This window comes from Leptonychotes weddellii, chromosome 5 (assembly GCF_054177405.1).
Source record: "Leptonychotes weddellii isolate Sample4059 chromosome 5, ASM5417740v2, whole genome shotgun sequence".
In the NCBI taxonomy this organism is placed as follows: domain Eukaryota; kingdom Metazoa; phylum Chordata; class Mammalia; order Carnivora; family Phocidae; genus Leptonychotes; species Leptonychotes weddellii.
The window spans coordinates 101,926,784-101,937,445 of NC_138373.1; positions in this window are offsets into that span (position 1 = coordinate 101,926,784).

A 10,662-nucleotide genomic window follows, 5' to 3' on the forward strand; every position below is an offset into this window, starting at 1 on the left:
TTTTTTTTAAAGATTTTATTTATTTATTTGAGACAGAGAGAATGAGAGACAGAGAGCATGAGAGGGAGGAGGGTCAGAGGGAGAAGCAGACTCCCTGCCGAGCAGGGAGCCCGATGCGGGACTCGATCCCGGGACTCCAGGATCATGACCTGAGCCGAAGGCAGTCGCTTAACCAACTGAGCCACCCAGGCGCCCATGTGGATGCTATTTAAAGCTGGTAAATTCTCTTTTGCGAGTCAGTCTGCATTGTTTCTATTGCTTACAACCCAAAAGTGGAGGAGTCCCTGTCTTTTCAGACCACTGAAACTCTCTCCTGTGAAGATCAGCCTCTTCCAAACAGTTGGACAAATCAATCAACTCACTCACATCTTATCCCCCCTTTTCCTCCCCTCCTCCCCAAACACATACTTTCCCAATTGCTGTAGCAGACTCTTCTAAAGCAGAAGAGTTATAATATACTGAAGACTTTTACTAGACAAAAAAACTGAGAATTCAAAAGGGGAAATAATTCATCAATCACTTTTTTAACAGTTGCTCAAGGAACATCCAGCAGAAAGAAGAGACTCAATAAGACAGTAAACAGCAGTGTATTTACCCTTATGTGGTCTTTTGGTCCCCAACATTTTATTTTTGGTTTTGCTTGACCACCAGATCTACATACTCTAGGGACTTCTGGAGTCTGCTAGATTCGTGCTTTCATTGTTAACTCTCTGCTCACCCACCTTCAAAGTTTCTAACTTTATACAAGATAAAGCCAAAACTTAATCTGATATTCAAAGGTCTATATCAACTCTAAACCCCATTGCCCCTTCAATCTACTTTTCCTATCTTACCTGGCTCTAATATTTTATGAACCCTTTGCTTCAGCTGGAAACGTCCACCTCCAAACATTTGCTGTACATTTTTATGTCTTTTTTTTTTTAAAGATTTTATTTATTTTTTTATTTGACAGAGAGAGACACAGCGAGAGAGGGAACACAAGCAGGGGGAGTGGGAGAGAGAGAAGCAGGCTTCCCGCGGAGCGGGGAGCCCGATGTGGGGCTCGATTCCAGGACCTCGGGATCATGACCTGAGCCGAAGGCAGACGCTTAACGACTGAGCCACCCAGGTGCCCCGTACATTTTTATGTCTTCAGCTTAGTTCCCCCAAAATGCCCATGTCCTAATCCCCAGAACTTGTGAATATGTTATTTTACATGCCAAAAAGGACTTTGCAGATGTGATTAAGTTAAGGATCTTGAGATGGGAAGATTATCGTGGGTTATCTGAGTGTGTTCAATGTAATCGCAAGGGCCCTTCTAAGAGCGAGGCAGAAGGGTCAGAATGAGAGAAGGAGACATAGCAACAGAAGCAGAAGTTGGAGGGATGCAGGGCCCTAAGCCAAGGAATGCAGCAGCCTTTAGAAACTGGGAAAGGCAAGGAAATAGATTCTCCCCTAGAGCCTCTGGAAGGAACACAGCCCTGTTAACACTTTAATTTTAGCCCTGCAAGACCTGTTTTCAGACATCTAACATCTAGAACTGTAACATAATAAATCTGTGTTGTTTTAAGCCACTAAGTTTGTGGTAATTTGTTAAAGTAGTAATAGAGAATGAGTTCACCCCTGCTCTGTCCCTGTTTTAGATTTCTGCTTTCTTCTGTGCAGCCTATACAAATCCCACACGGACTAAGCATAATCTTGAGTTTTTAACAAAAATGCAACAAATACCTATTGGATGTCTATCATGTGCAAAGCCTCTGGCTAGATACCAGTAAATAGAGAAAGAATGCAAGATACAAAGATGAATAAGAGACACCCTGACTTCAAACGAGCTGACAGGCAGGGGAGGCAAGGTAGAGAGGATATGGACTGAGTTTGAAGGCATCAGATGCAATCATTGGTGGATACCAGCTTCTAAGTCCCATCCTCGAGTTCTCCCAGATTTAAATGATCATGACTCTTATTTTCTCAACTTTTCATTTAGAACATTTACTGAGAGTCTACTACTACATGCAAGACACTGTGCTAGGTGCCATGGAGGATACCCAGATACATAACTCCTGGTTCCTCTACTGCTTTCTGTTGTTTAATTTTGTGTCTGTGTCTTGTCTGGACTGTGGGATTTTTTGTTTGTTTATTTGAAACGTGTGTATCCAGCACCTCCTTTGTTTCATAAGTATGAAGGGAGATTCAATGATGACTAGGTGTCTTTCTTTCAGGTGCTCACTATCTCCTAGGAAAGAGTCTCAACATATTTACAAAACAGTGTGATAAGTATTGGAATAGAGGGATGTGCAAAATGTTCCCAAGAGAACTGAGGGTGGAGCTATAAAGGGGGGCTTCGGAGAGTAGGTGACACTTGAGCCAGGGCTGAAAGATGAATAGATGTGCCAGAGGGAAAGGTGAGACAGTGTGATGAGAAGGTGATGGAAGGAGGGGTGATCAGGAGGGGAAGGGGCATTTCAGGAAGGAGGAAAAATTACGGGCCAAAAGAGAGAATTGTGAAAGAGCATGGAAGTCTAAGCAATGGTAAGAATTTCGGTGAGGCTGAAGCATAGGATGTGTGTATAGCAGGAGGAGAAGAGACAAAGCTAGAGAGGCATGTCAAATCAAGTTCAAGAGGATTCTTGTGCTCCACTGAGGAGTTCGTCCTATGCTGTAGACAGTTCTGATTCCTAGATGGTTTTCCAGTATGCCCTTTGGAAAGATTCCTTTATCAGGATTGAGAATACAGAAAGCTCTACAGAGAGGGGCGCCTGGGTGACTCAGTCGTTAAGCGTCTGCCTTCAGCTCAGGTCATGATCCCAGGGTCCTGGGATCGAGCCCCGCAACGGGCTCCCTGCTCCATGGGAGGCCTGCTTCTCCCTCTCTCACTCTCCCTGCTTGTGTTCCCTCTCTCGCTGTGTCTCTCTCTGTCAAACAAATAAAATCTTTAAAAAAAAGAAAGCTCTACAGAGACGATATGGAAAAGAGAAGGGCCAGAACCAAATCAGAGCAGGGGAATGAAGAGAAATAAAGTCGTAGGTAAAGATTACATTAGTCTGGGGCGCCTGGGTGGCTCAGTTGGTTAAGCGACTGCCTTCGGCTCAGGTCATGATCCTGGAGTCCTGGGATCGAGTCCCGGGATCGAGTCCCGCATCGGGCTCCCTGCTCAGCGGGGAGTCTGCTTCTCCCTCTGACCCTCCCCCCTCTCATGTACTCACGCTCTCTCTCATTCTCTCTCTCTCAAATAAATAAATAAAATCTTTAAAAAAAAAAAAAAGATTACATTAGTCTGCTTGGGTTGCCATAACAAAATACTGCAGATTGGGCGTCTTAAACAACAGAAATTTATTTTCTCACAGCCCTGGAGGCTAGAAGTCCAAGATGAAGGTGCCATCAGTGTTGGTTTCTGGTGAAACCTCTCTTCCTGACTTGTAGATGGCCACCTTCTTGCTGTGTCCTCATATAGTCTCACTTCTGTTCAGACTTGGAGAAAGAGGGCTGTAGTGTGTCTTTTTAGTAGGATGCCAGTCCTATTGCATTAGGCCCCACCCTTATGACCTCCTTCAACCTTAATTGCCTCTTTAAAGGCCCTATCACAAAAACAGTCACCTTGGGGGTTAGGCTTCAACGTATGAATTTGGGGAGGACACAATTCAGTCTATAACAGAGCTATACTGGAGACAGAATCAAGAAGACTTAGTTATACCTATTAGATGATAGTGACTAATATTTTTACAGTGCTTTATAATTTACAATATTTTTTTCACATCTATTACCCGATTTTATCTTTACAACACTGTAGGAGGGGGATATTATCATTATCCTCATTACATAGATGAATAAACGGACTAAATGAAGTTAAATAATATGTTCAAAACCATATGCTAGTAAGTGGTGACCCTGGCGCTGAAACTGAACTCGGCCTTGGAATCCCATACCATTCTGATTCTCTTGTGAGAGGTGAGGGAATAAAGAAGATTGAAAAGTTGAGGCCAGCTTGAGGATGTGTCTTAGCCTTAATCTCTGGGGAAGCCCAGAATCTCTCTTAGATCAACTGCTTCCATCTCCTTACTCGAAATACTTTCAAACTGCTGCCTCCACCTGCGCCCTCCCCACTGAGGAAGTTCCTACGTTATCTCCAGCCCCCTCCTCTAAAATCTTGAGAAACACACACTTCCTTTCTCCTTCTCTTTCCTGGGAAGGTGTGGAGGGTGGGGGAGGGGGAGGGGGATGTGAACAGACATTTAAAAGTTTTTCTTAGTGGTTCAGTCGGTTTAGTCTGGGTGGTTCAGTCGGTTAAGCGTCTGCCTTCGGCTCAGGTCATGATCCTGGGGTCCTGGGATTGAGCCCCACATTGGGCTCCCTGCTCTGCAGGGATCCTGCTTCTCCCTCTCTCTCTGCTACTCCCCTTGCTTGTGCCCTCTCTCTGGCTCTCTCTCTCTCTCAAATAAATAGCTAAAAATCTTAAAAAATAATAAATAAAAGTTTTTCTTAATAATTTACACTTTTACACATAGAATGCTCTTTCCCTCTCTCTTTGCTGGCTAATTCCTCTCATCCACTAAAATAAAGCTTACAGGTCACCTCTTTTCATGACTTTCCAAGTTTAATTGAGAACATGTCCATGAGCACATAGTGTCCCGACATATCTTTATCATCATACCATGAAATCATCAAATTGTGTAAGCTCCTTCAGGGCAAGTAGATATTCCTAGTATCTAGCAATACCACCCACTTCATGTCTGTTACATGCTCATTGAACAGATGAATGACTTCATACATTGTCACATTCTTGCCACCCAATGGCAGTCCCTTTGTTCTTTACCATTCCTCCCAGATACAATCTGTCTGCTTGTATCACTCAGGGTTCAATGCAAGAGACAAAAGTTCCTCCAAGTATTGTAAGGATGCTAGGACACAGTGCTTACACAATCAACTGGAAAGTCTAGAGGAGCCCACTGTAGGCTGAAACTCCACCAAGGAAGCTGCTACCTCTCCCACAGTCAGGGAGGGTGGTATATCTGGAGGTCTCCGCCAATGACTGGGTCCAAGAACAAGTGCCTACAAGTGTGATCCTGAGATCTGGAAGCTATGATCAGGACGTTGCTGCTGCTACACTCTGATGCAACCACCTCCCAATATTTACAAAGCTGGAGACATCACTGAATCACTGCTATACAAATATATCACATCTCCATGAATTTGCTTGCCAGGAGATAGAGCCAAAGCTGCAGTACAATGGCCTTTGTCTCACTTCTGCCTTCTAAATCTCACCCAACTACATCACACTGCCTGCAAGGCCTTCTGAGAAATATAGTCCTTAGCTTTTCAGCCTCTTCAGTGTAGGAAAGCACACCAGAAGGAGATGGGAATATACGATGAACGCGAACTAACCATATCCACCACTCTGCTAGTCTGAAATCCACCCAAAGTCTTGTCCTCTGCAATTGGGTCTTTTCCTCCTTCCCCAACCACCTTGCCCAATGCCTATCTTGGTGGCCTGTTTGGTCTTTGGTCTTGGTCTCTTCAGTCGGCTCCTTCAGGCTATAGTTCACCCTTTTCTGTGATGTGGGTGAGGCAAAATTTATTAGTTATGACTCCAAAAGCACTATCTGTAAAAGAATGAATTGACATATTGGGCTTCATCAAAATTAAAAACTAATGCTCTTTGAAAGGCTCTTTGAAAACTCTTTGAAAGGTTTTTTGCTTTTGTGTTTTAAGTAGGTTCCATGCCCAATGTGGGGCTTGAACTCACAACCCTGAGATCAAAGTTGCATGCCGTACTGAGTGAGGCAGTGAGGCACCCCTGGAAGGCATTGTTAAGAGAAGTAAAAACAAGCCACAAGCCCAGAGAAAATGTTGCAAATCACCTATCTGACAAAGGACTTGTATCCAGAATATACAAATAAATCTCAAAAATCAATGATAAGAAAAATAAACAGCCCAATTTTTTTAAAAAAATGGGCAAAAAATTTGAACAGATCACTCACCAAAAAAGATATATGGATGACAAATAAGCAGATGAAAAGATATTTAATATCATTCATCATTAGGGAAATGCAAATTAAGACCACAATGAGATACCACTACACACCTAAAATTAAAAAGTCTGATCTGGGGCGCCTAGGTGGCTCAGACTGTTAAGCGTCTGCCTTCGGCTCAGGTCATGATCCCAGGGTCCTGGGATCGAGTCCCGCATTGGGCTCCCTGCTCCTTGGGAACCTGCTTCTCCCTCTGCTTCTCTCTCTCTCTGTCTCTCATGAATAAATAAAATCTTTAAAAAAAATAAAAAAATAAAAAAAATAAAAAGTCTGATCTGAGTGTTGATGATGATTTGGAGAAACTAGACTTCTCACATACTACTTGTGGGAGTGTAAAATGGTAAAACCACTTTGGAAAACAGCAGTTTCTTAAAAAGTTAAACATACACCTACCATGTGATGTAATCATTCTACTTCTAGATATTTACTCCAGAGAAAAGAAAACACATGGGCACACAAAGACTGGTACACAAATGTTCTTAGCACTTTGGAATAGCAAAAGCCTGGAAACAATGCCAAAGCCCATTGCCAAGTGAGTGGATAAACAAATTAAATATCCCATTGTATTATCCATACAATGGGATAACAAAATGAATAGGAAGAGATCAAGTACGATACTATAATGATGGATGAATCTCAAATAATTATCTTGATTAAAAGAGGCCAAACAATATGACCATACAGTATGAATACACATATAAAATTCTAGAAAATTCAAACTAATCTACAATGATAGAAACCAGATCAGTGTTTGCCTAGGGATAAGGGAGGATAAAGGCAGGAAAGATTATGAAGGAGCATGAGGAAGTTTGGGGGGGATAATGGATATGTCCATTATCTTGATTATGATGATGGTTTCGGGGTACCTGGGCGCCTCAGTTGGTTAAGCGTCTGCCTTCGGCTCAGGTCATGATCTCAGGGTCCTGGGATTGAGCCCCATATCAGGCTCTCTGCTCAGAGATGAGTCTGCTTCTTCCTCTCCCTCTCCCTCTGTGATCTCTCTGGCTCTCGCTCTCTCTCAAATAAATAAATTAAAAATCTTAAAAAAAATATGATGATGGTTTCATGTCAAAACTCATGAAATTGGATGCTTTAAATATATGCAGTTTGTTATATGTCAATTATACCTAAGAAAAAAATTAAAGCAGAGACAGTTGGACTGGAAAGAAATCTCTTGTATATATTCACTCACATGATTTTTGGTTTGTCTGTCTTTCCCACTAGCATGAAAACTCCATGGAGGCTGGGGCTGTACCTATTTGCACAAGCACATCTCTAGTGTTTAACATAGAATCTGGTGCATGGCGGCGCCTGGGTGGCTCAGTCGTTAAGCGTCTGCCTTCGGCTCAGGTCCTGATCCCAAGGTCCTGGGATGGAGCCCTGCATTGGGCTCCCTGCTCATCGGGAAGCCTGCTTCTCCCTCTCCCACTCCCCCTGCTTGTGTTCCCTCTCTCGCTGTGTCTCTCTGTGTCCAAAAAAAAAAAATCTAAAAAAAAAAAAGAATCTGGTGCATATTAGGTACTTGACATTAGGTACTTGCTGAAGAAAGAAGAGAGAGAGAAGAGTTGAGAATACCTCCAAGTTTTAACCTGAGTAAAAGAGAGAAGGTGCTGCTGCTGCTGATAGGTATGGAGGAATCAGGAGGAAAGGCGAAAATGACCCACAAAGGAGGAGAAGAAGAGCCAAATAGTGTTGTGCCAGCGAAGCCAAAGTTAAGTAGTAGTTTCAACGAGAAGGATTAGAAAAAGGCCATTTGATTTTTGGGTTTAGAAGTTAGAAGGCATTGGGGCCCCAAAGAAAGTGATTTTGGACAGAAGCCTGGTTGTTTTTTCCTCCCCTGCCCTCCCCGTACACAAAACAAAAACTTCTTCATACAGTGAAAGTATCCATTTGCTTCACTGCGTCTTAGTCTTCACTAGTTGACTCCTGTCCAAGCCCTCATTCTCTGTCCCTTGTTCTGTTCTGATAGCCTAACTCCTCCTTTCTTGGGGGCCACTTGTGTTCTCTTACAATCCATTTGCCTCAAATCAGCTAGAATGATGGTGTTAAAACACAAATCGGGTCCTGTGCCTCCTTCTTCCATGGAATCTCCTTGTTATTTAGTTGCCCTTTTACGCTCATGGTTAACACCCTCCTGTGTTCAAGCTGTGAAGCCCTCAAGTTTTGTCACATTGTCAGCTGGAATCAGGAGAGGACTGAGTAAGAGTATTAGGTATATATTTCTGCTGAACAAATTACCCAAACCTTTGAGGCTTGAGACAAACAAAAAACTTTATGATCTTATAGTTTCGGAGAGTCAGGCATCTGGGAGACGCTTAGCTGGGTGCTTCTGGCTTAGCCTCTCTAACAAGTTTGCAATAAAGCTCCTGCCTGGGGCTCCAGTCCTCAGAAGTCCTGACTGCTTTGAAGAAACCTCTCTCCCAGGGCTGTCGGCAGGATGCCTCTGTTCCTCGCTGGCTGTCAGCAAAACACCTTGGTTCCTCGCCACCTGGGCCTTTCCACCGAGCTGCTTGAGTCTCCTCCTGACATGGCAACTGGCCATGAGTGATCTGAGAGAGAGCAGAGAGGATGTCACAGTGCTTTTCATGATTTAGTCTCTCTGGCCTTCATCATTTCCACTTTATTGTATTTATTAGAAGCAAGTCCTTCAGTCCAGCCCACACCGAATGGGAGGAGAATTAGACTCCACCTCTTGAAGGGAAAAGTCTCAAAGAATGTCAGGACCTACTGGAAAACCATCACCGTAAGGCAAGGAAAAAAAGGTTTATCAATGCCTTGAGGACGAAGAAAGGGTCTGGATCATCCGTTGTGAATAGCGGTACAAGAGTTAATGCAGTGAGCAATTGTTATAAGAGTGTAGTACGTTTTCCACCTGTGCTACGTCGCAGGAGCAGGGCCAGGGAAAGCAGATGAAGAGGCTGGCCAAGGGTTTGGGGCTTGGAAACAGCAAGAGAATAGAAAAATGTGGACGTTAGAGGGGTGGGAAATACTGAAGTAACTGATCTGAAGCTCAGACCGGAGGTCCGCAGTGATATGGAGAGAGCTAATTACTTCCAAGAATGAAGAATCTGTGATAGCTCTTTAAGGAAACTGACTTAATCTGGGTTCCAGTTTCTTCATTTATAAAATGAGATTACTAATGTCTGCCTTACCTTCTTACTGAGTTATTACGCAAAGTGAAACAACAGTTGGAAAATCACTTTGAAAAGATTTAAGCATTCTTCTAATACTCCTTTATCATCACTGCTTTCCAAAGTTAGAAGGGGCTGAATTGATATTAAAAAATATTGCAAGCTATGGGGCGCCTGGGTGGCTCAGTCATTAAGCGTCTGCCTTCGGCTCAGGTCCTGATCCCAGGGTCCTGGGATCGAGCCCCGCATCGTGCTCCCTCCTCCGCGGGAAGCCTGCTTCTCCCTCTCCCACTCCCCCTGCTTGTGTTCCCTCTCTCACTGTGTCTCTCTCTGTTGAATAAATAAATAAATAGATAAATAAATAAATAAAATCTTAAAAAAAAATGTTGCAAGCTATATTTTCAGGTATTTTTTTTCTCCTGCCGGTCTTCAGTAATAATTGCCCATAATACTGAGGTTGGAAAAAAGAAAACTCAGTTTTCTTCATTCCTGTCCTTCAGGTGTCAATGGATATGCAAATGAGATCTGGGAAGTGAGAGGCCTCCTCCTGAATCTTAAACAGAATATTAAATACTCACACACATTTATAAGTGATGGTGTGGATTTTAATGTGTTTCATTCCTGTGAGCTGCTTATTCTCATAACCACTGGGCAGAACAAGGTCAGTGCATTTGAGATCAGAAGGAGGTATTGAGGCTGTAAAAGTAGACAAGGAAAGGTGTGAGATACAGAAAAAATGACTTCAGGGAAGCCATGTTTATCTCTACTTGTTGGGAAACCACAGTGGTTCCCCTAAAGTTGAATTTAGACCAAGGGCCTCAAGTCATTCCCAGCTTGCCCCCTCTTCCTGTTCTCCTCTTCGTCCTTGCCCTAGGCTCAGGAATTCAGCCTGCTTTCCATCTCTTTAACTCTGCCACATTCTCCTCCTCAGCTTCTGGAATGTAGAACCTATTGCTATCTTCCCACCTTCCTCCCCACCATCTTATACACCCCTAGCACTTCAAGTCAGGTAAAACTGTCATTTTCTTTCAAAGCTTTTATTAAATTAACACACACACACATCTTTACAAATTTACATTAACAATACATGTCAATTTTACAATGAGAGGCAGTACAGCTTCATGATTAGGAGTATGGGTTTATACCCTTTAATCCCCTTCACCTATTTCCTACCCCCCACCCCTGCTCCCCACCCCCCACCATGTTCTTTATGTTCTTTATTGTCAAAGATATCATTCTTGGCTAATTTCATATCTCCTATCAGGAGAAAATATAAGACTAAATACACTAAATACAATGCCATGGCTCTTTGGAAACTTTTTATATTGAAACAATAAAGATATTCTTGTCTCTGTAGTTCTTCTATACTATTTATTTACTCCTGGCTATATCATCACTCATGACACCGCATCATTCATCATGTTGCCCTTGACTCTCTCAAAAATTATTACTGTGCTCTGTTGATGATGACCACAAAAGGAAGTCTTACCCAGAGTATGCAGGAAATTTTGAACAACAATTTTTTT